The sequence below is a fragment of the Tenrec ecaudatus genome, chromosome 8 (assembly GCF_050624435.1).
Source record: "Tenrec ecaudatus isolate mTenEca1 chromosome 8, mTenEca1.hap1, whole genome shotgun sequence".
NCBI classification, from domain to species: Eukaryota; Metazoa; Chordata; class Mammalia; order Afrosoricida; family Tenrecidae; genus Tenrec; species Tenrec ecaudatus.
The window spans coordinates 64973140-64998149 of NC_134537.1; the positions used below are offsets into that span (position 1 = coordinate 64973140).

A 25010-nucleotide genomic window follows, 5' to 3' on the forward strand; every position below is an offset into this window, starting at 1 on the left:
CCATCAGGGTCACCCAAAAGGAACAGGTTTCAGCAGAGCTTCCAGATTAAGAACGGACTACAAAGAAGGAATAGGCTATGAACTTCAAAGGAATTGGTCACTGGAAACCCTTTGGATCACCAAAGAACCTTGTCAAATACTAAAATCCTTATGAATAGGAGAACATTGTGAAGGAGTGCCAGAAGTTAAGCCCGTCCAGTCAGAAGGTGCTCAAAATACGACTGAGGCCTAGTTATCTTCTCAATGCAGAGACAATGATAATGATCTAGATTGCGGAAAGCCTGCAATAATAAAGCTTTGGGGACCTTCATTTGCTAGTGGAGATCAAAAAGAAGCAAATGCAAACATCAATACGCCAAAACATCAATTAATAATCAAAATGTAGAATGGATGATATATGAATCTAGGAGACTTGGATATATGAAAGAAAGTTTCACCATCATTGGCTCTAAGGAACACATTGGCCTTACTTTTTCAAACACAGACCAGTTTGTCTTTTAAGTACTCCATCGTACTTTCAATTTTCTTTGGCAGCACCACAATTCAAATGCATCTATTCTTCTATGGTCTACCTTATTCAATGTTCACTTTTCATGTATATCATGTAATCGAGAATGCTATGGCTTGGTTGAAGCACAACTTAATCCTCAAAGTAATATCCATGCTCGTCAATACCCTAAAGAGGTCTTATGCAGCAGATTTAACTAGAGTCATGCATATTTGATTTTTGACTGCTTCTTCCCTGAACATTGATTGTGGATCTAAGCAAGACAAAATCATTGACAATTTCAAACTTTTCTCCATTTATCATGATTTTACCTATCAATCCAGTTGTGAGGATTTGGGTCTTCTTTAAGTTGTAATCCATAGTGAAGGCTGCAATCTTTGATCTTCATCAGCAAGTACTTCCACTCATTCTCACTTTCATGACTGTAGGTTGAAAATCAACCTTCCTGCAATCCTGATGCCACACTCTTCTTCATATAATAAGCTTTCACAGCTTTCCAATGATTTGCTTAGCATACAGATGGAATGAGCATGATTAGAAGGCACAAGCCTGACACACACCTTTCCCAATTTTAAACAATGTAGAACCATATTCTATTTAGGACCAGGACAAGGTCCTAAAGTACTGGACTAGACAAGGACTAGAACTAATTATTATTGGCCATGGGAACACAAAATGTAGGAAAGGGGCAAAGAAAGTTGGAAAATATGATATTGGTAGAAACAAAGCTGGAGATCACATGATAGAATTTTTCAAGGTAAATGACTCCTTCATTAAAAATACAGAAGTCAAATTGACTACATGTGTGGGAAGAGATGGTGGAGAAGATCAATATCATCAGCTAAAAACCAGGGTCTACAACTGTAGAATAGACCATCCACTGATCAGATTCAAGATCAGGTTAAATATTAAGAAAATTAAAACAAGTCCACAAAAGCCAAAGTACCACCTTGAGTAACTGCCAGCTGAATTTTGAGAACATCTCATGAGCAGATTTGAAGACTGGAGATTTAGTGGGAGACACCCTGATGAGCAGTGGGACAACATCAAGAATGCCATACACAAAGAAAACAAAAGGTCACTAAAAGACTGGGAGAAATAAAAGAGAAAGGAGAAAAATGGATGTCAGAAGGGACAAATGGAAGAAATGTTAAAAACCTGAATAGAAAGTTCCCAAAAAACTTGAGAAAACAAAGGGAAATATTGTAATAAAATGGGTAAACATCTAAAGTTAGAAAACTAAAAGGGAAGAACACACTAAGCATACCTTAAATGGCAAGAACTAAAAAACAAAAAGAAAACATTTAAACCTCCCTCGAGTTGCAAAATTGAAAATATTGAAAATTTGGAAGGCAACTTGGTCAGCTCACTGGAAGAGATTTATATTTGTACCCATTGTAAAGAAAGGTGATCCAATAGGATGCTTGACTTGTAGAAGAATATTATTAGTGTCATTATTATCACATACAAGTAAACTTTACTGAAGATCATCCAACAACAGCTGCAACAATTCATTAATAGAAAGAGATTCAGAATGGATTCAGTGAAGGACTCAGAACAAGATTTATCATTGCTAATGTCTGAAGGACCTTAGCTGAAAGCAGAGTGTACTTGAATACCTGAAAGATGTTTATTTTTGTTTCATTGATTAGTCAAAGGCATTCGGCTGTGTGTACCATAATACACTATGGATATCCTTAAAAAATGGAATTTCCAGAATATTTCATTGTACTTATATAGAACTTGTACTTGGATCAAGCAGCATACTTATTCAATCTGTATGCTTAGCAAATAATCTGCAAAACTGGATAAAAAGAAGAAAATGGTCAGTACTGGAAGAAGGCTTATCAACAACCTGTGATATGACAGGTTGAGGCAACCATGCTTGCTGAAAAAGAGAAGGAATTGAAATATTTGCTGATGAAGATCAAGGACTATACTCTTCAATATGGATTACAACTCAATGTAAAGAAACCCCAAATCCTCACACTTGAACCAAAATATAGCATCAGGATTAATGAAGAAAAGTTTGAAGCTGTCAAGGATTTTGTCTTACTTGGATCCGTAATCAATGGTCATGAAAGCAACAGTCAAGAGGTCAAAAGATGCCTTCCGTTAGGTAAATCCGCTTAATAAGACATCTTTAGAGGTTTGAAAATCAAGGACTTCACTTGAAGATATTTCTGACTCATACCATGATATTTCAATCATGTCATATGCATGTGAAAGTTTGACACTGAATAAGGAAGACCAAAGAAGAAGCAAAGTATTTGAATTCTAGTGCTGACCAAAAATATTGATAGTACCATGGATTCCCAAAGAACAATCAAATCTGACTCGGATATGATATAGTCAGAATGCTTTATAGAAGTAAAGATGGCAAGACTTTATCTCACATTGTCAGGAGAGACCAGTCCCTAAAGAAAGTCATCATGCTTGGTAAAGTAGAAGGACAACAAAAAAGAGAAAGCCTTGGACAAGATCAATTAATACAGTGGCTGTAACATAGGCTCAAAGATAAGAACAATTGTGAGGATCTTGAAGGACTTGGTAGTGTTTTGTTCTGTCGTACATGGGGTTGCTATGAGTCTGAACCGACTCAATGGCACCTAGCAATCACAACATGTTCATTGGAATCCTAAGTAATATAATTATATAGGCTCTTACTCATTTTAGCTGATGTTTTTGATATGCTACCTTGGTAGTACACTGGACTAATAAATAACAAGGTCAATGGCTCAAATCCACTAGTGTCTCAGATGAAGAAAGTAGAATCCATATACTCCCATAAAGACTTAGAAACCCAGAAAAGTTCCTTTTTGGTCCTACAGACTAAGTTAGAAGCAACTCAGTTAGGCAGTGAGTACCGTTTGTGTGCATGTAGTATTTTTGGTTGATTTTTGGCACAAAGCCCAAAGTTTCTTTTTTTTTTAAACATTTTTGGGGGCTCGTAAAACTCCTATCACAATCCATAAATGCATCAATTGGATAAAGCACATTTGTACATTCATTACCCTCATCATTCTCAAAACATTTACCCTCCACATAAGCCCCTCCTCATTTCCCCCTCCCTCCCAGCGTTCTCCTCCCCCATGAACCATTGATAATTTATAAATGATTATTTTATATTATCATACACTGTCCAATGTCTGCCTTCACCCACTTTTCTGTTGTCCATCTCCCAGGGAGAAGGTTATATGTAGATCGCTATAATCGGTTTGCCCTTTCTACCCCAGCCTCCCTCCACTTTCCTGGTATCACCACTCTCACCACTGATCCTGAAGGGATCATCCGCCCTGGATTCCCTGTGTTTCCAGTTCCTATCTATACTAGTATACATCCTCTGGCTTAGTCAGATTTTTAAGGTAGAATTGGGATCATGATACTGGGTGGGGAGGAAGCATTTAGGAACTAGAGACAAGTTGCATGTCTCATCGTTGCTACACTGCACACTGACTGGCTCATTTCCTCCCTGTGAACTATTCGTAAGGGGATGTCCACTTGCCTACAGATGGGCTTTGGGTCCCCACTCCACTCTCCCCCTCATTCACAATGATATGATTTTTTTGTTCTTTGATGCCTGATACCTCATCCCTTCGACACCTTGTGGTCACACAGGCTGGTGTTCTTCCATATGGGCTTTGTTGCTTCCTAGCTATATGGCCACTTGTTTACCTTCAAGCCTTTAAGACCCCCAATGTTATAACTTTTGATAGCCGGGTATTGTGTCTCATATTAGGGGTGCCATAAGGTCCTCTCTGTGAATTGGCTGCTCTGAGTGGGAATATAGTCGTCAAGGCTGGGTGAGCCAGAATGTGCTCCACTCTCTCTTCCCCTTCATTTGTGCCCTGAATCTGATCAGACATGTACCTCTCCCTGAGCTTCTGTGCTGTCCTCTGAAATAAATTCTTCTTGGGGGAGGTGCAGCTATCCATGTAGTTGGGATTGGGGCCATCCCCTCAGACCTCTCCACTTTTTCCCTGCTCCATGCCCACATGTTGCATTCACAACTTGGAGCACCAAGTTGAAGTCTGTTCCCTCTTTCCCTTTGGAGATATAAACAATACCCACCCCTTGGGTGGGCTAGTGCCCTGTTCCCCCTCTACCCATTTCTTTTTTATCCCCCCCTAAAACCCAAAGTTTATATGGACTAATTAGCAATTCATATATTTATTCTTTAAACAAGTATTTTCTGAATACTAAATACATAGACATGTGACTGATGTAGACAAATTTGGACCCTGCACAAGTGAAGTAAGGTAAGATGACCAACAATAGATAGTCAAATAAACAAGCTGATAGTTGAGAGATGGATGACACTAGATAGAAGATAGATAGATAGATGATAGATAGATAGCCCTCAACTCATGGAGATCCAGTGCACATAGCATTTTTCTTGGCAGTTGTTTTGGGAAGTAAATCGGTAAATCTTTCCTCCTTGTCTGTCTTTGTCTGGATGTAAGATGGAAACCTATTCAACATCATAGCAATAAGTTTTCACTAGCAGCTAGGTAGGTGGTGAATGTACTAAGGTACATAAAGTAATAGTGGTATAACTAAAATGAAATATAAACAATTGGGAGTCAATTCATTGCTGTGTTCTCTCTTTTCTTCACTCTTTTTTTTTTTGTCAAATGATAGACTAATCATGGTGCAGGTTAATTCGTGAGTAATATGCTCAGGGGAAGTTTGGATGCTTTCAGTTCTAAAGAAGACATAAACCTGGTCAAGATGAAAGTGTTCGAAGTCTTCTCAATGTTGGTAAACTTAGAAGGCATGGAGAAGAGTGTACGACTTTACACAATCTGCAGCCACCACATACTTGATTGGATCTTTTGCTGGTATATATAGCACTACTTCTATAGTAGGAATTGTTACTATTAAGAACAACAAGTTTATCATTTAAGTAGAGTTGGCTGGTATTGTTACTTATAGTTTCAACAAACCCTTAACAGAAAAAGTCAACGCTTGAGTTTGTAGAGTCATTGCCAAGCCATGAACTAGGATAGCTAATAAGAAACTGTTAAATGCATGAGGGCAAAATCCATTTAGCACTACCTTGCCTGTGTTTGAGGAACCCTGGTAGTAGTGGTTATACTACCCTGGTAGTAGTGGTCAGCAGTTCCAAACCACCAGTAGCTCCAGGAGAAAGACTGGGTTTTCTATTCCAGTAAATTCACAGTCTAGGAAACCCTCAAGGGGTCACTATGAGTCAGCATTCACTCCATGGAAGTGAGTTTGGTTTTTGGTTTGTTGTGTCTAGCAAAATGATTCCTATAAAAATATTGTAATAAATGTTTCTGTGTTAGTCTGGGTACTTTAGAGAAAAAAACTCCCAGAAATTCATGTATGAGAGAGTTTTATATAAAGGTTAAGTGTGCATCAAGAAAAGATCCCAACCCAGTGCTGCCCAAGCCCACAATTCCATTAACCCATATGTCTGACACCAATCCGCAAAGTCCTCCTTCATCTCACAAAACACACACTATGACCCCGACTACAGGAGGAAAGCCAAATCAGTGAACTTGTAAGCATCTCAGTGCTAGCAGGGGTCTCCACACGGCTTCCCCAGCACCCAGGGCTGCATCAGGGTAGGTCTATGAGGCTTCTCCTCGGGGATGTCTTGCAGGAAGTAAGCCTTGCCAGCTGAAGTGGGGAAGTGGTTAAGGCAGCTGCACCCTGGTCCAACCATCAGAAAGCAAGAGACCCAAGAACTCGAAAGGCTAGGCTCACTGAGCCATTTATACCTCCGCCCTTCAATTAACTCCACATGTGTTTATTGACCTGAATTAACTACCTCAGTTTTTATATTTATAAACCAAGATATAAATCTGAAGTCAGATCACAATTCAGCATATGAATGGCCCGTTTCTTTATAAAGTTTTATTTATTTCTAAAAACAATTATTATCTAAGATGTTTAATTGAGGCTCATTGGAACAATGGAGAAGAGATAGTAGTATAAAATTTACATTAATGTTGAAGTAATTGAGTAATGAACCAAGTAATACCATCTATAAAATATAGTGGAAATTGTTTATACAATACTGTGCTAAAACTTCATAGCCCAGAGTGGTGCACTGGGGTTAACAGTTTATTTGTAAAGCTGGAAAAAGTAAGAATAATGTTCTCTTATTAATCAATAGTCATATTATCATAAAAACACTTTCATTTCACATCTGAGATATAGCACGCATCTATTACATATCAATAATGTATCAAGTGTAAATGCAGTCTTCATTCAACGTTCAACAGAGGTAATAAGCACATAGAAAAACTATCCAGTGAATAATAATTAAAAGAATGGAAGTCTGAGATTCATCAGAGCTGAAGGCATGAGGTAATTACTGGTATTATTCAGCATAATACAACTCAAATATGAGGTAGTAATCAACCACTGGACCTAAATTGGTGAATGCATATTTGTGCCAAAGATAAGTTTACTATCTCTGATAATTTTTCTAGAAAGTTTTTAATGATAATTAAATCCTGAAACAATAAAAACTAGTTATATTTTTTTATTGCTATTTCCCAACATACCATTTTTCCTGTGGTTTCACTTACCAGAGCTAACATTGAGTTTTGGATATCACTGGAGAACTTTACAGTAACTCTGAAGAAGAATGCACCCCAAGGGATCTTACACTCAGGGCTATCACATTATAAGGATAAAGAAATGCAACTATTAAACTAAATTTCTGTGAATCTCTTGGGGGGGGCGGGCGTGGAGAAAGCACTCTACTCCTCTCTACACCAAGGTTCTCTTTTCTGCTGTCCCTTATCATATTCTTCATCATGAGGAATAAATTTAAATATGATTAGTCACATAGCAGGGTATTCAAATTTGCTAATGGATTGAGCTAGCGTTTTAAAGCCCACTTTCTATATCCTCTTCCATATATGCTAGTGAACTGACTAAAACTATAATACAACGTGGGAGTATATTGGAGCATCTTTCTGTATCTTAATTTGTCCCCATTTCTATTTCTATCTTTATCATTTCAAATTACCCAACTGTCTTCTTATATTGTAAAACCTCCACTCCACAATAAAATTTGGGCTGGAGTTAAGAGGATACATAAAGGACTCACAGTTCTCTGGTTTTGGTTATGAATTGAAGTTCAATTTCTAAACATTTCTTTTTACTAGTTTTTCCTTTGTACCTATCATAAAGAAGTGGGGTGTCCCTGAGCTTAAAATCAATACAATCAAAGCCTATTTTCAAATTATGAAGTTAGAAATTTATTTGTAATTTGATAAAAATAGATGAATGAAGTGTAGGGTCCCACAGTAAATGGTCATCTCATCATTAAGAAGAAGTTGTCTTCAAAAGATTAGTTTCAGTCTGAGAGAAAAAGCATGAATATGACTCAAATTAATACAAACCAATAAACAAAAGAATAGAAAACTGGTAAAACAAATGTTATCATTTGCTCTGGATATCTATTAAGATCTATTTTCAGGTGTTTTTCTAGTGTTTTTAAATTCTTGCAAGGCACTTGATTGGTTTTACTTTTTATCAGATGCATCTATCTGTTTGGAATCTCCTACTTTCCTACAGTCATGGTTTTCCTGGACTGTGCCTCTTTCATCGCCACTTTCTCTTCGTGTGCCTAAATTTTACTCCTCTAGTGCTTTTTCTTAAATATCCTTTCTTCTGTCTATAAGTCCATAAGTCTGAATTAGAGGTCCTTCCTATATGCATCTTCTCCTATTAGATAATATAAAAATCTGCCACACTCCCTAGTAGGTCCCATCTAACTGGAAGTAAAAAAAAAACAACCATACTATCATGGTGAGTAATGTAAGTTAGACTTAAGAATAGAAAGTGACAGTGGCCAACTGGAGAGTGCAATCAATACCCCATTCATTCGAACTTAAAATTTCATGAATAGTGTACTAATAAAAAAATCTTCTTTGAGAAAATAGTAAACAGAGAGTGACCTGTGGATGTACAAGCAAATGCCTGATAACAGTATTCCCAATTCCTGGCATACACTTTATCACATCTTAAGGAGGCTATGTTTTTCATGAAGACAATTGGCTGAAAGAGGAGGGCTGTTAATATGGAAAAATTATATGTTTAATCCAGAAGCATGTACAGAACTGAGGTAAGAAGCTTATTTCTCTACCACAGAAGTATGGTGAAAAAAGTTACTAAAAGTCAATAAAAAAGTTTACTTTAAACTGGATATTTAAATTTTTTTAACTTAGATTATATACTCTTATATGCATATATTTTAAAGATATAGTCCAATGAGTTTTGACGACTGTCTTCACACAAGTAAGCACACCACAAGAGATAGAATATATGTCTCATGCCAGAAATGTTGACCTGTGCCATTTTTCAGGCAATGCCACTGAAGAGGCAACCATGGTACTAATGTCTGCCACTATAGATTATTTGGCTTCAAAAGATGAGCTAGAATCTATCAGAATAAGCATGAACTTGAACTCAATTTGTGAAATTCGTGTAGATGGAATAATACAACCATAATTCTTTTTATCTAACTCCTTTAGTTCAATATAATGCCTGTGAGATTCATCCATGTTTTTACATGTATCAATACTTTGTTCCATTTAGTAGCTAATTGGTATTCCGTTGTATTAATATATCACAGTTAGTTTATTTATTGTTCTGTTGAAGGGATTTTCAGGTATTTAAGTTTGCTCTGTATTCAGTACACGTCTGTGAAACTTCTTGTACAAGTCTTCTGTAGACATGGGTATTCACTATCCTTTTTTTTAACTTGTGTTTTTTTTTCTTTTGTTTTTAAAACAAAAATCACTTTATTGGGGGCTCTTACAGCTCTTTCAAAATCCATACGTACATCCATTGTATCAAGCACATTTGTACATATTTTGCCATCATCATTTTCAAAATATTTTCTTTCTACCTGAGCCTAGTATCAGCTCATTTCCCTCCTCCTCCACCCACTATCCCTCATGAACCCTTGATAATTTATAAATTATTATTTTTTCATGTCTTACACCAATTGCTTTCTCCCTTCACCCACTTTTCTGTTGTCCGTGCCCCTGAGAGGAGGTTATATGTAGATCATTGTGATCGGTTCCCCCTTCCTCCCCACAACTTCCCCTTCCCCTTCTGTTATTGCTACTCCCATTATTGGTCCTGAGGGGTTTATCTGCCCGGGATGCCCTGCATTTCGAGCTCTTATCTGAACCAGTGCACATGCTCTGATCTAGCTGAATCAGTGAGGTAGAATTGGGTCATGATATTAGGAGGGTGTGGGAAGCATTAAAGAACTACAGGAAAATTGTATGTTTTGTCAGTGCTATACTGCACCCTGACAGGCTCATCTCTTCCTTTTGACTCTTCTGTAAGGGGATGTCCAATTGTCTACAGATGGGTTTTTGGGTCGTGTGGTGGTTGCATAATCTGGTGTCAACTTGCAAAGGGGTGGAGTCTATCTTGTCAAGCAGGTCATATCTTGATGACCTCATTTGGTAGGTGCAAACGGAGATAAATAGTTCACTGGAGACTAGATAAGCACTCACTCCCTATGAGAAATTCCTGTTGACAAACTGCCTGGAGCTACGCTAATAGCAACCAGAGCCTTGTGGCTAGAGGAGCCACAAGGAGACCCATGTGCTAAGATGATTCTACTGCCATTTGGATCCACAAGCATTTCCACACACTGACCTGTGATCTTCCTGCACTCAGCATCATTGCATGTGTTGAGTGGGTCTGAAGAGGAATTTACAGACTGGTATCAGCCATATGAGCTAATATTATACTTATGGACAATCTGGACTGGACTGGGATATTTTCTTAATATACAATTATTCTTTATATCAAGCTCTTTCCTATACACATATAAGTGTCTCTGGATTTTTTTTCTCTAGTCTACCCAGACCAAAACAGGTTTCCAGTCCACCGCCCCCACCTCATTCAGAACAATCATATGATTTTTTATTTGAGGTCTTTGATGCCTGATACCTGATCCCATCGACATCTCATCATCACACAGGCTGGTGTTCTTCTTCTATGTGGGCTTGGTTGCCTCTCAGCTAGATGGTTGCATTTTATCTTCAAGCCTTTAAGACCCCGGACCCTATATCTTTTGATAGCTGAGCATTGTCAGCTTTCGTCACCATATTTGCTTATGCACACATTTTGTCTTCAACGATTGTGTCAGGGAAGGTGACCATCACAGATTGTTGGGTTATTAGAGGAAAGTGTGAGAATATTGGTAGATGGCGCACCAGGAGACCCGCATACTCTGAGAGCTCATTCGAATAAAGCAGGTTTGGTGTCCAGGTAGCTGAGTGGTAGGAGTCTGGTGAGTGAAATATCCCCCCGGGATAGCACTCCACCTCCACCTCATGTATTTGTCCTGAGCAGGGGCCTTGGCAATCCAGGACCCGATTCTTAGGACATCACCGGTCACTAGGCTGCCGCCATCGCAGCCCCGACTAGCTATAGCCGGACTCCATCCTCAAACTGGGACCCCGAGCTCAGAGTCACTTGCCTGCCCAGCCGAGACATGTGTAGCGGTCACGGTACCCCCTGCAGCAGCTGCTCACTCGCGGGACTCCACTAGGAGAGAAGCTTCCCTTTCCCACGGTTCCCATCTCCCCACAGGGCAGTGATCTGCCCTTGGGCCCGATTCCCTCCCTTCATTCATCCAAGGCCTGGGTAACTGACCTACAGGCCATGGGAGGCTGCCTGACGATCCCCACGGGGAACAGCCACCCCTACTTCTGCCTGGGCCTCTCCACCGGTTCTCCGTTTTCCCGGCCACACATCCCTGTCAACTTAGCGCCCACTCCACTCCCGGCCGGGGAACCTGCACTGAGCACTTTCTGCCGGCAGGAGCCACACCATAGCCCAGCCCACCCCCTACCCCCGAAACTGCGTTTCCACCGGAGCCACTTCAGGCTGGCCTCCGGAGATCTGTAGCCCTGGCCCGGGGAGCTAAGTCTGCCTGCTGAGGGCTGCCCCTTCCAGCGTCGACAGTGCCAGGAGCAACAGTGGGTGCCCCTGCCTCCTGGGAGCACAAGCGACACGGTTCTGCACTGTGGGTGTGGCATTGCCCTCCCTGCTGTGCTGCAGGGATTCCAGCTGCCTGCGGCTCGGTGTTCTGAGCCTGCGTGGAGGACAAGCATCATTGCCCACAGTGTCCTGTCAGAACTACAACTGTCCTATCCAGCTCGGAGCATGTCAATGCAGATCCTGTGCCACTCACAGGGCTGACGGATTAAGCAATGAATGTCCCCACCTGCTAGGGAGCCTAGGACACCGCTTTGCAGTCCCCGCCAGAGCTGTCTGTGCTCCAGCCGGCTCTCACCACCTAGGGGCTCTGTGGGGTCCCCAGTGCCACTTCCTAAACCTGCCCCAGCTCTTCCAAGCCAGCATAGGAGGTGTCGCTGGGGCCTGTGCCTCTCTCAAGACCCGTAGAGGCCCCAACATTTTCCAACCGCTGCAGGAGGCCCACCCTTGGGGGCTGCTCTTGCCTGCATAGCCTCTTCCCACAGGCTCAACTCTACAGACCTGCAGGGACCTGGGAGGGCTTGCTGATCTGAAGATCATCCCCCCCCCCAACATAGCCCAGCACCGGAGCCCAGATCAGCACCACATCCCCCACCTCAACGTTCTATTAGGCATCACTAGAACTCAGGGGGAAAAGAATGGGGGGGGGGGGTTTATATATATATTTATTATCTCATGCTGGTTTTTCTCTTTTCTTTCAGTGGTGCCTTTTCTCTCTTCTTTCTTCTGCCTTTTTTGTTATTGTTATTATTTCTCTTCTGCCCATTTTCATAAGTTTTCCTTCTATCTCTTTTTTCTTCTCCTTCCACTTCTACTATTATCACTTCTTTTCTCTACTCTTTTAGAGCTTCTCCTTCTTCCTCTCTCTCCAATTATTTTTCTTTTTCTGCCCAAAATTGTGTTAAAATTATTTTTTAATTTTTAACATTGTAAATTCTTTTTATTACTAAACAAAATGAAAGGACTGCCAAGGGTACCCTGGCAAACCAGGTCTAAGCAGCCTAAGGGAACTCACTGAGGCTCTAGCCCCCCACTCCACTTGATGAAATATCTCATCACTGTGGGTCACTAAGCCGTCGAGGAACTCTGCCTACACAGTTGTCTGACCCATCCTTTTAGTAGGTCATAGGATATCACCTGAAAGAATCCATAATAGTAACACAGCAAAGGTTACCCTAGCCTGCAAGAAGCATGGGGCCTATGAAAGGATCAAGGAAAAATCAACAGACCACATCACTCTCAACAACAACAAAAAAAAAACAACAGAGAGACGAAAAATAGTAGCAGAGATAATTTCACTCATAGAAGAAACAGATACAGATCTGTCACAGAAGGAAATCTTCAAAAGTCTGCTCGCAGTAATACAGGAGCTAAGGGAAGCAACCAGAATAAGGATGCAATGATAGAGGATATGAAGTCCACAATAGAAGGGATGAAGTCCAAAGTAAAGGGGATGAAATCCACCCACCAAAGGGAACTGAAGGAGCTAACAGAAGAGGTAGCAGCAGCCACACAGAAGGTCACAGAATTTACAATTAGGCTTGAGGAGACAAAGAACCGTATCAGTGATCTTGAGGCCACGCGAAAAGACCTAAGCAAGCAAGAAAGACAGTCAGATAGGAAAATTAAAGAAACAGAAGATAGCCTGAGATCAAAGACAGATGCTATGAAGAGGAATAATCGGTCTACCGGAGCACAGCACAACACACAAGTTGACAGCCAAGATAGCAAAGGAATTTCTGGAAGAAAATTTTCTCATCCTAACAAGGGAGAACCACACACTCATACAGGAAGCAGAAAGGACGCCAGCTAGACTAAATCCCAAGAAGAATACCCCAAGACATATAATAGGAAAATATCCAACTTAGAGGAAAAAGAGAACATTTTATTAGCAGCAAGAGAAAGGAAGACAGTCACATACAAAGGAGTGCAGGTAAGAATATGCTCAGACCTATCAGCAGAAACCATGAAGAGGACCAACATCTTCCAAAAGCTGAAAGAAAAAAATTCCTCCCCCAGAATTATGTAGCCTGCTAAGTTATCCATTAAGATAGAAGATGAGATAAGGGTCTTCCGGGACAAGGAAAAACTCAAAGAATATGTTGCAAGTCACCCAACACTGCAGAAGATACTGGCTGACTAAGCCCATCTCCATATAGAAGCCAACATGCCAGCAACAATTACCAGGACAACAGGGTCTCAGATGGAAAAGAGGACAAGATAGAAACTCTCCACTCAAACACAGCACACTGATATGAAGTGAGATATGTAAAGACCCAAAACCCAAAACAGGGTCTGACAACCATAAATTCACAGATAGTGATAATAACTCTGAATATAACTCAATTTGTACATTAAAAGAAAAAGTCTCGAGGACTGGCTCAGAAAACATAATCCATAAATCTGTTGCCTGCAAGAGATAAATCTTAAGCACAGAGAAGAATATGTAAGAAGAAAGGGTTGGCAAAAAGTTTACCATTTAATGGTAACCCTAAAAAGGCAGGGGTGGGTATCGTAATCTCAGACAAAATGGACCTCAAGATCCAAACCACAAAAAGAGACAAAATGGGACACTACAGAATGCTCAAAGGTTCAATAAACCAGGAAGCACTTAGCATATTGAATATTTACAATTCGAATAATGGTGCCGCGAATTTCGTCAAACAAGCTATTAAAAAGATAAAAAAGAAATCACAGAATCAGCAATCATAGTATGACTTTAACACTCCACTATCAGAGAAAGACAGATCACTGCAAAGAAGCTCAGCAAAAAAGGCAGAGATCTAAACCATGCAATTAGGCAATAGGGCCTCATAGACATCTATAAAGCTTTCCATCCAAAAGCAAAGGGTTTCACATTCTTTTCAAAACCACAAGGATCTTTTTCAAGAATAGACCACATGCTGGGACACAAGTCCAGCCTGAGTAAATTCAAACACATAGATATTATGCAGACATCTTTCTCAGAGCACCATGCCATAAAGCTGGAGATTAATAAGAGGATGCCCAGAAAAGCAAGGGAAACCAATTGGAGAATGAACAACAATCTCCTACGACATGAATGCATACAGACCCAGATCAGAGAGGATATTAGGAAGTTTCTAGAAACTAATGAGAATGAGAATACAACATCTCAAAACTTATGGGACACTGCAAAGGCAGTTTTTGGAAATAGCTTGATATCATTAAATGCATAAATGAAAAAAGAAGAAAGGCGTATGACAAACATGTTAACACAAAACCTCCAACAACTTGAACAGAGCCAGCAGAACAACCCCTCCAACAGCAAGAGAAAATAAATAATAAAAATCAGGGCGGAGTTAATCCAGTGGGAATACAAGAGGACAATAAAAAGATAAATGCAGCTAAAAGTTGGTTCAACGAAAGAATTAACAAAATTGACAGTCCTCTGGCAAAGTTTACCAAAGATAGAAAGGACCAAACATCAATAGCCAGGAGGAGGGATGAATACGCGGCAATAACAATAGACGCCAATGAGATTAAAAGGATAATCACAAAGTACTGTGAAGGTTTGCATTCTAATGAATTCAGAAACGTGGAAGACATGAATAAATGTTTGGAAAGGCAGTCTCTCCCTAGATTATCTAAGACAGAGATCAAGAACCTCAACAAACCATAGCGAAAGAAGAAATAGAGAGGGTCATCAAAAACCTACCAACAAAAATGTCCCAGGGCCAGATGGTTTCACTGTAGAATTCTACCAAGCATTCAGGGAAGAGTTGACACCAATCCTCCACAAAGTATTCCATAACATATAAGAGGATGGCAAACTCCCAAACTCATTTTTACAAAGCCAGCATTGCTTTGATACCCAAACAGGGCAAACATCCCACAGTTATAGAGAATTACAGACCAATATCCCCAATGAACAGAGATGCAAAAATCCTTAACAAAATATAGGCCAATAGAATACAAAAATATATAAAACATATCATCCACCACAACCAGATAGGATCCATCCCAGGGGTGCATAGATGGTTTAACATCTGAAAATTCATCAGTATTATACATCACATTGAGAAGAAAAAGGATAAAAACCATATGATAATATTCATAGATGCAGAAAAATCATTTGACAACATCCAAAACCCATTCCTAATCAAGACACTCATGAAGATAGGATTGGAAGGTAAGTTCCTCAAGCTTATACAAGCTATCTATGAAAGACCAACGGCCAGCACCATAGTCAATGTAGAAAAGTCAAGAAAAAATCCCACTGAAAAAGGGTACAAGACAAGAATGCCCACTGTCCCCACTTCTATTCAATATCGTTTTGGAGGTTCTGGCTAACAACATAAGACAGCAGAAGGACCTCAAAGGGCTCCAAATGGGAGAGGAGGAAGTGAAGCTATTGCTATTTTCAGACGACATGATCCTGCACATTGAAAACCCCCAAAGCTCCACAGCTGGAGTACATATAGCGATAGAGGAATATGGAAGAGTAGCAGGATACAAGATCAATAAACAGAAGTCGGTCGGTTTTCTATAAACATTGAACAGGGCCATGGAAGAGGGGATAAAGAACGGAGTACCCTTCACAGTAGCTAAGAACAAACTGAAATACCTAGGAATATATTCAACAAAAAATACTAAAGACCTATATAAGGAAAACTATAAAACCCTACTATAGGAAAACAAAAGCGACCTCCACAAATGGAAGAACATCCCAAATTGCGATTGGAAGGCTCAACATAGTAAATAAGCAAATCTTACCTAAAGCACTGTAAAAGTTCAATAATATACCAATTAAAATACCATCAACCTTCTTCAAAGAATTGGAAAAACTGACCACTAATTTCACATGGAAAGGGAAGAAACCCCGTATTAGCAGAGAACTCCTCAAGAAGAAGGACACAGTTGTATGATTTGCCTTACCTGATTTTAATGCCTATTACATTGCTACATTGGTCAAAGCAGCATGGTACTGGCATAACAACAGCACTGAGACCAGTGGAAAAGAATAGAAAGCCTAAGAATAAAACTATCAGCATATAGACAACTGATCTTCGACAAGGGTCCCAAAACCATCAAGTGGGAAGCTGATGCCCTTTTTTAGCAAGTGATGCTGGAAACAATGGATATCCACATGTAGAAAGATGAAACAAGACGTTGAACTCACCCCATGCACAAGAATAAACTCAAGGTGGATCACAGAACTAGAAGTTAAACCCCAAACTCTAAAGACAATCCAGGAGGGAATTGGAACTAACCTCAGAGCACTGGCCCAGGAAACTCATAGTCTCACTGCAATAGGGAAGGGTACACACACAGGTGAACTGGAAATTGTCAAATGGGATTTAATAAGAATGAAACGCCTGTGCACCTCGAAAGACATCACCAAGAGGGTGACAAGACAACCCACAGACTGGGAGAGGATTTTTAGTAATGACACATCGGACAAAGGGTTCATTACTAAAATCTACAACACCATCATGACCTGCAAAAAGAGGAAAACTGTTAACCCTCTAAGGAAGTGGACAAAAGAACTTTCATTAGGGAGGAGACTCATATGGCCAGTAAACACATGAGACAGTGTTGTTGGTCATAAGCCATAAGAGAAATTCAAATCACAACAACCATGAGATACCACCTAACACCCCTGAGGCTAGCCCAAACCAGCAAAGCAGAGAGCAACAAGTGTTGGAGGGGCTGTGGTGAAGTAGGAACCCTCATCCACTGCTGGCGGTAGTGTAGATTTATACAGCCACTGTGAAAAGCAATCTGGCGATACTTAAAGAAAATGGAAATTGATCTACCTTATGACCCAGCCATCCCTCTACTGGGCATATACCCTGTGGAAGCAGCAAATAAAACACGAAAGGTCCAATGTACAGAGAGGACAATATAGACGGCCCCATGGTGAGATGCAACATCTTGCACTGATCCATGGCCCTACAAGGGACAGCATCTGATTCACAGTGGGGGATGTGTGACTGAGCTGATCCCACCACACTGAGGTAAAACACTTGGGGCGTGCAATGGAGCAGCGGGGGAAGCAGAACAAGGAGGTCCCGTGGGATTATAAAGGATGGACTTTGGGGCCAGGATGTGACAACCCATCAGACTCATCCAGAAAATACTCCTAAAGGTCAACAAATAAACCTCGAAATACTAACAGGTTTGTTGTTGTTGTTTGTTTGGGTTTTTTTTGAGGGGTGGAGGGTGCTGTCTTTTTGTTTTATTTATTTCTTTTTTCTCTTCTTTTAACTTTTGTATGTCAGTGGCTTTTTTGTTTGTTAGCGTGTCGGTGTTGCTGCTGTTGATGCCATGTTCTTATGTGCCACTTTGGTTCTGTCAAAGCCATCCACATTTTTATGCACATATTACTATATCTGCAGGTCCACCTAGATAAGATAAACTGGACAAACAATGTGAGAAGAAAATAACAGGACCAATGGTACTGGAGGGATATGAGAGTGTGGGAGGTGGGGGAAGAGAGGAGGTGTTGGCCAACCCAGGGACAAGGGAACAACGAGTGGTTCAAAACCAGTGGAGGGAGGGTATGGGAGGACTGGTAGAGAGTGACCAAAAGCAAGCTAACTGAGAGGAATTATTGAAACCAGAATGAAGGCTGAACATGGTAGTGGGACAGGAGGAAAGCGTAAGGAAATAGAGGAAAGGAGTAGGAGGCAAAGGGTATACATAGAAGCCTAAATACAGATGTGTACATCAGTGCGCCCGAGCCGGGGCCCACCATGAGCCATGGCCATGTCCGTGAGCGCGGAGGACGACGACTATGAATCGGAGCCGGACCAGAATCGGGCAGTGGGTCGCCCCAAAGGCAAGCTGGGCCCAGCCTCTGCTGTGAAATTGGCTGCTAACCGGACCACGGCGGGAGCTCGCCGGCGCCGGACGCGATGCCGCAAGTGCGAGGCCTGCCTGCGGACGGAGTAAGGCGAGTGTCACTGCTGCAAGGACATGAAGAAGTTCGGGGGCCCTGGGCGGATGAAGCAGAGCTGCATCATGCGGCAGTGCATCGCGCCCGTGCTGCCCCATACTGCCGTGTGCCTGGTGTGTGGCGAGGCTGGGAAGGAAGACACAGTGGAGGAGGAAGAAGGCAAGTTCAACCTCATGCTCATGGAGTGCTCCATCTGCAATGAGATCATCCATCCTGGATGCCTTAAGATTAAGGAGTCAGAGGGTGTGGTCAACGATGAGCTTCCAAACTGCTGGGAGTGCCCGAAGTGCAACCACGCCGGCAAGACTGGGAAACAAAAGCGTGGCCCTGGTTTCAAGTATGCCTCAAACCTGCCCGGCTCCCTGCTCAAGGAGCAGAAGATGAACAGGGACAACAAGGATGGGCCGGAGCCGGCCAAGCGGAGGAGCGAGTGTGAGGAGGCGCCCCGGCGCAGGTCAGACGAACACCCCAAGAAGGGGCCCCCGGAGAGCATCCTGCGCCGGAAGTCAGACGATGTGCACCTGAGGAGGAAGCGGAAGTATGAGAAGCCCCAGGAGCTGAGTGGACGCAAACGAGCCTCGACGCTTCCAACGTCCCCCGGTTCCTCCTCTCACCTTCCGCCGAGGCCCCCTCTAGGCAGCAGCCTCAGCCCCTGGTGGAAATCCAGTCTCACTTACTTCCAGCAACAGCTAAAACCTGGCAAAGAAGATAAACTTTTCAGGAAAAAGCGGCGGTCCTGGAAGAATGCAGAGGACCGGATCACTCTGGCCAACAAGCCGATCCGGCGCTTCAAGCAGGAGCCGGAAGATAACCTGCCGGAGGTGCCCCCCAAGTCCAGGGAGAGCGACCACTCTCGCTCCAGCTCACCCACGGCTGGGCCCAGCTCCGAAGGTGCCGAGGGCCATGAGGAGAAGAAGAAGGTGAAGATCCGCCGGAAACGGCGCCTCCCTAACAAGGAGCTGAGCAAGGAGCTAAACCAGGAGATCCGAAAGACGGAGAGCAGCCTGGCCAATGAGAACCACCAGCCCATCAAGTCTGAGCCTGAGAGCGAGAACGAGGAGCCCAAGCGGCCCCCCAGTTTCTGTGATCGCCCCCACCGCTTCAGCAAGGGCCTCAACGGCAGCCCCCGAGAGCTGCGACACCAGCTGGGTCCTGGCCTGCGGAGCCCGCCCAGAGTTATCTCCCGGCCACCTCCCTCTGTGTCCCCGCCCAAATGCATCCAGATGGAGCGGCACGTGATCCGGCCGCCCCCCATCAGCCCCCCACCCGACTCACTGCCCCTGGATGATGGGGCAGCCCATGTCATGCACAGGGAGGTGTGGATGGCCGTCTTCAGCTACCTCAGCCACCCGGACCTGTGCGTCTGCATGCGGGTCTGCAGGACATGGAACCGCTGGTGCTGTGATAAGCGGTTGTGGACCCGCATCGACCTGAACCACTGCAAGTCCATCACACCGTTGATGCTGAGTGGCATCATTCGGCGCCAGCCCGTCTCCCTGGACCTCAGTTGGACCAACATCTCCAAGAAGCAGCTGAGCTGGCTTATCAACCGGCTTCCTGGGCTTCGAGACCTGGTGCTGTCTGGCTGCTCCTGGATCGCAGTCTCGGCCCTGTGCAGCTCCAGCTGTCCACTGCTCCGGACCTTGGATGTCCAGTGGGTGGAAGGACTCAAGGACGCTCAAATGTGGGACCTGTTGTCCCCTCCCACAGACAATAGGCCGGGTCAGATGGACAATCGGAGCAAGCTCCGGAACATTGTGGAGCTGCACCTAGCAGGGCTGGACATCACGGACGCCTCTCTGCGGCTCATCATCCGCCACCTGCCCCTGCTCTCCAAGCTCCACCTCAGCTACTGTAACCACGTCACTGACCAGTCCATCAACCTGCTCACTGCCGTGGGCACCACCACCAGAGACTCCTTAACTGAAATCACCCTGTCAGATTGCAATAAGGTCACTGATCAGTGCCTGTCCTTCTTCAAACGCTGTGGGAATATCTGTCATATTGACCTAAGGTAGAGAACTTCACCTGAACTTCCTCGACAGACGTACCCGGATCTGAGTGGGCTGGACCTTCCCTTCAGGAGCATGTTCCCGGAGATTGGGAGCCTGCTTTGTGCATCCAGAAGTGACACTCGGGTGTTGTGGAAATATGTAAATTACGGTTTGAAGTGAGACACTTTGCCAAGTTTTCACTTTTGCTCAAGATTTTTAAATTCTGACTTCATTCTTTGCTCTCAGGAGGGTCCCACCTGGGCATGAGCTCTTGGACTGGGTGAAATTCATGCAGTCGAGAGAAAAGACTCACCAACCCAGCGGGGCCTTTCTCTGTTCTCGCCTCTGCCGTGCGAGTGAGTTCTCAGCTGAGATTTCTCACTTGGCCCTTTCCTCATTGTCACATTATGCATTCAAAAGTGCCACTGTCTAAGGTGATGTTGTCCCAGACGTCCCCTGAGGCCATTTTACTTTTGTTGACTTTGTATAAACAATTGTACAAAAACAAACAAACAAAAAAAAAGAAACGACCAAACTCTTGAAAAGTAACCATTTTACCCTCTCACCAGATATGTAAAATAGTTCCAATTGCTTCACATCCTCATCAGAATTAGGTGTTTGTTTTACATCCTTTTAAAATTTAGGATTCTGCTGGGTGTTTACTGGTATGTCATCATGAGTTTTATTTGTATTTTTCTAAGAGAATATAGTGTTGAGAAGCTTTTCGGTGCGTACTACTTATATCTACTTGTATTTTCCGATTTGCTTGTATTTTGGCCAAAGGAAGTCACATGACTAAACTAGACAAAGAGACAGGGAAGGAAGATGTCTTCTGATGGAGACATCTTGAAGGTTACATAGTAAAATATGTTAATGCATAATTTCTTTTAAAATCATTTTATTGGTGGCTTGTACAATTCATCCATATACACAATCCATACATACATGCATTGTGTCAAGCATTGTGTCTAGCACATTTGTACATATGTGGCCGTCATCGTTTTCAAAGCATTTTCTTTGTACTTGAGCCCTTGTTATAAGCTTCTCATTTCACCCCCTCTCTCCCTCATGAACCCTTAATAATTTATAAATTATTTTAATTTTTTCATGTCTTGCACTGTCCGATGTCTCCCTTTACACCCCTGTCTGTTGCACATCTCACTGGGACAGGTTACAGGTAGGTCATTGTGATCAGTTCCCCCTTTATCTCCCCACCCTCCCCTTCCCCTGTCTTCTCCCCACACCCTTCTATAAAGGGATGTCCAATTGTTTACACTTCGCACTCCCCCCACATTCAAATAATGATTTTTTTCCCTTTAGGTCTTTAACACCTGATATCTGATCCCACCGACACCTCATGATCACACAGACTAGTGTGCTTCTTCCATGTGGGCTTTGTTGTTTCTAAGCTAGATAGCTGCTTGTTCATCTTCAAGTCTTTATGACATCAGATGCTATATCTTTTGATAGCCAGGCACCATCAGCTTTCTTCACCATATTTGCTTATGCACCCACTTTGTCTTCAGCAATTGCATCAGGAAGGAGAGCATCTCAGAGTGCCAGATTATTAGAGTAAAATGTTCTTGTGCTGAGGGAGTACTCAAATGCATAATCTTTTTAACAGGATGGAAACCAAAATATAAAAACTTCTTCTGAAGATTACATGGAAAACGTGAAAATCATAGACCCTTAGTCTCAGAATCAATAAATGCTAGGGTTGGAAGTATGCCCAAATCTGAAACTTTGACTTTTCAGTTGAAGGTATCTTCTATCAAAATTAAGGGATAGGAACTAAATGTTTACAGCTTTAGAGGGCAACATCAGATCATAACTTTTAGTGAACAGAGGCTTACATTAAAACAAGAGCTGAGCCAACCACAAGACACTTAGGAATCCCTTCTCAAATTCCTCACCCTGATGTTACTGTCCTGTTGCTTAGATAAGCTCCAAAAATATTTTCTACAATGAACTACAAATTGGAGGGTAAGTGAAGGTAAATATTTTTTTAAATGATTAATTTGGGACTGAATCCCTGCTAAAGGAAAATGTGGTTGCTATCAGGTAGAGTTGATTTTGAGTAATAGTGATCCCATATGACAAATGAAGAAATACCCCCATTGAGTTTTCTCGGCAGTACTCTTTCCAAGAGCCAATCATGAGATATTTCTCCCATAAGAAACCATTGAGTGGGTTTCAACCACTAACCTTTCAATTCGCTCTCAAGATTTAAATTTTGGAGTCACTCAAAACCCAAACATTTCCATCAACTCAATGCCAACTCATAACAAACCAACAGGGAAAAATAGAATTGCTCTCTAAAGTGTCCATCACTGAAAGTATTAAGATAGCTGAAATCCCTAAGCAAACAGATGAGTTCAAACAGCTGACCGTGCAGTTAGCAACTTAACTCATAACCCACCACATAACCAGGGCTCCTTAATGAAACTATTCTGATTAAAAACTGCTTCAGTGAAATGTTTTTTATTCACTGTTTTCCAGGGTTCTAATTCCAGGCCTTCTTGTCTATTTCTACCTTACCAATGGAGGATAAAGTGCAATCGTTTTTTACTTACAGCCACTTTTCATTTGCAATCAACATATAAAATGTGTACTTTCATATGTAGTTGATATATTTTTTATTAACACGAGGAAGTTTCCAGAAATGCTCTTCCTACTGAGTTGTAAATTCTTATTTAATGTATTTTATGTGAAAATTTTCACTTTTCTCAAATGGATACATAGGATGGCAAACACATACAGCCAAATATGTAACTTCCAAAATCAAGACAAAGACAAGATTGGGAGGTCAAATCATCCCAATACTCTGGCAATAACCTCTATTGCTTCCTAAGTTGAGATTGGTTATAATTGGACCATAATTGTCATCGTGATGGGGAATAGATGCTTTCAACTTTATCAGACAACTCGAGAAGGTTCAAGATCTAAATGTAGTGAGGACTAGGGCATCACTTACATGTCTGAAGGACTTTCAAGACTCCACCAGTGGCACAAAACTAATTACTCCTTCCAGGTAAGCCATTGGAACAGAAAAGCACCTTTGCCAAAAAGCCTAGTGATCTGCTTCTGAAAGGTCATACCCTTAAAAACACAATAAAGTCATTTTTTTCTGTACACATGGGATTGCCATGTTATTGCCATGATTTGAAATCAATTCACTGGCATTCAACAACAGTATCTTTGGATATCAAGCTCTCTCTGCTTTCTTGAAAAACTAAAAGAATCAAAACATAGCCACATCAAGATAATGGAGACTATCCGGACATAAGAAATACTCTTTCTTTAAAAAGAAATAAAACTATCACAAAATTTGAAGTATCAATATAGATCTCACAAGGAAGTAAATGGATGGAGAGATATTGTAGAGATTGTATTAACAGATAGAAGGACCATTGAGTCTTTGGAAACTATATATGTCAGGACAAGTTGTCCAATGAGGCAAAGTTGGTCACTTAGGTTAGTTCACAATCTCCAGCTCTGTGGGAGAAAAGAAGGGTTTAATAGTCAACTTACTAATACTAAATATTAGGTAATTGCCATTTAGTTACTATGTATTTTATTTTTCAGAAAGTCATTTGTTAACGGACTAGTTTCCATTGTAGCCAGCATTGTACCAATACTGTTACATGTTTAGGAACCATCCTGGCACTGTGTGATAAGTGTCAGACCGATAATCAGAGGGTCTGCTGTCTAAATCCATCTACCATTGCATGGGAAAAGATGAGCCTATCTGCTCCCAGAAAAATTTACCATCTCAGAAGCCCTACATATGATAATTATGAGTCAATTCCATTTTGATAGCAGTGGATTCTTACATGTCTGAATATGGGAGAACACAAAAACCTTATAACATTTATCTGATTCCCCAAAATAGAGATGGAGATGTCCCCTGATTGAGTTGGCTGGCCATGCAACTTACCAGAAAAGATTAGGGTAAGGGAAAGAAGGAGAGTAAAATGTATGTAAAACAGTTCATTCCTGATTTCACATAAGTAATATTTCAAATCCTATGCAATTATGGTTATCATTAATATGCATTTTTAATCACTCTATTTTATTATCCATTTATTTTTAGGTTTTCAATAATGATTTACTGATTTGTTAAACTGATAGAAAAATTAGCCTCTCATCTTGCAATGCTATTTGCTTAATTACAATGCTATGATTTCAACCTTAAACATAAAATTTAAAATGATGAAAATTTAAAAATAATTCTAAAAGGCAAGACTATAATATCTGACACTTAAATTTAGATCTGTGTTTTATTCGATTATTTTGATGAGTACTAACATGATATTCTATTACAAAGTTGCCTGGATAAAAGATACATTTATATCTTTCCTAATCACTTACATTTCACTTGTACTGCACTTTTTTCCTTTCAGGGAAAGGAGCGTCCTCTGCTGTCACCATTGTAGGAAATATTATGCCAGGCTCTTGAGATTGAGTAATATATGTGGTGTAATATACCCCAGTTATAACCCTTTTGGAACTTACTATTCATAAAAGTAACTACCTAGGTTCCTTGGTTTGTACTTATTAAGCATTTATGGTGTGG

The 25010-nt window shown here is 41.6% G+C and overlaps 1 pseudogene; it reads left to right on the forward strand.

Annotated features, from left to right (window-relative positions):
* Positions 1–18236: 18236 nt before the first annotated feature.
* LOC142454959 (lysine-specific demethylase 2B pseudogene) lies at positions 18237–20919 on the forward strand (annotated as a pseudogene).
* The last annotated feature ends 4091 nt before the right edge of the window (positions 20920–25010 follow it).